This window comes from Geospiza fortis, unplaced genomic scaffold (genome assembly GCF_000277835.1).
Source record: "Geospiza fortis unplaced genomic scaffold, GeoFor_1.0 scaffold194, whole genome shotgun sequence".
Lineage (NCBI taxonomy): Eukaryota > Metazoa > Chordata > Aves > Passeriformes > Thraupidae > Geospiza > Geospiza fortis.
The window spans coordinates 7,649,230-7,649,888 of record NW_005054322.1 but is presented as its reverse complement, the minus strand read 5'-3'; positions in this window follow the sequence as shown (position 1 = coordinate 7,649,888).

Here is a 659-nt window from a genome sequence, read left to right as displayed (position 1 = left end):
GGCCACCCTCGGGTGCCGCGGGGTCCCTCGGAGCTGGGGCTTCCTGGGGGGGCTGTAAGGATCTGTCAGACGGCCAGAGGAGAGAGAAGAGGTTTAGGGCCGTCCTGCAGCTCACTCTTCTTTCTTCCTGTTTGCGAGAGCAAACTCCGTTTGTTTTCAGTTCGGACGTAAATTGTAGAAGCTTACAGCTATACCAGATTCCAAGAAAAGGAATATCACTAGAAGATGCTTGGCTTGCAGCGTGGCTTTTTTCCCGTGGTAGGAAAGTATAGACTAAGAGAGATGTCAGACTTGTTCCTCAGCTGGTGCTGAAGTGTGGGGTTTTAAAGTCACAAAGGGTTTGGATATCAGGTGTACAAAAATCAGTTGTGTAGGTTCTTCAGGATGCTTTTTGGCTTTCACTTTGATATTAAATGGCAGGTAAATATTTCGACCGCTAGTTCATACTTAACTTGTATAAGCTAATGCGTGTTGTTTAGATGGGGAAATACTATCAGTGGGAAAACTGATGGTAATGTACATTTTTTTAAATACTCTTTTTCCTACAGTTTGTGACTCAGCTAGGACCATACACTTCTGTGATGGTCGCTTGTACAGAGTTAGTGTTTCAGGTCTTGTATTTAGATGAAACAGAAAAAGGGAAATAGTTTTACACTTGA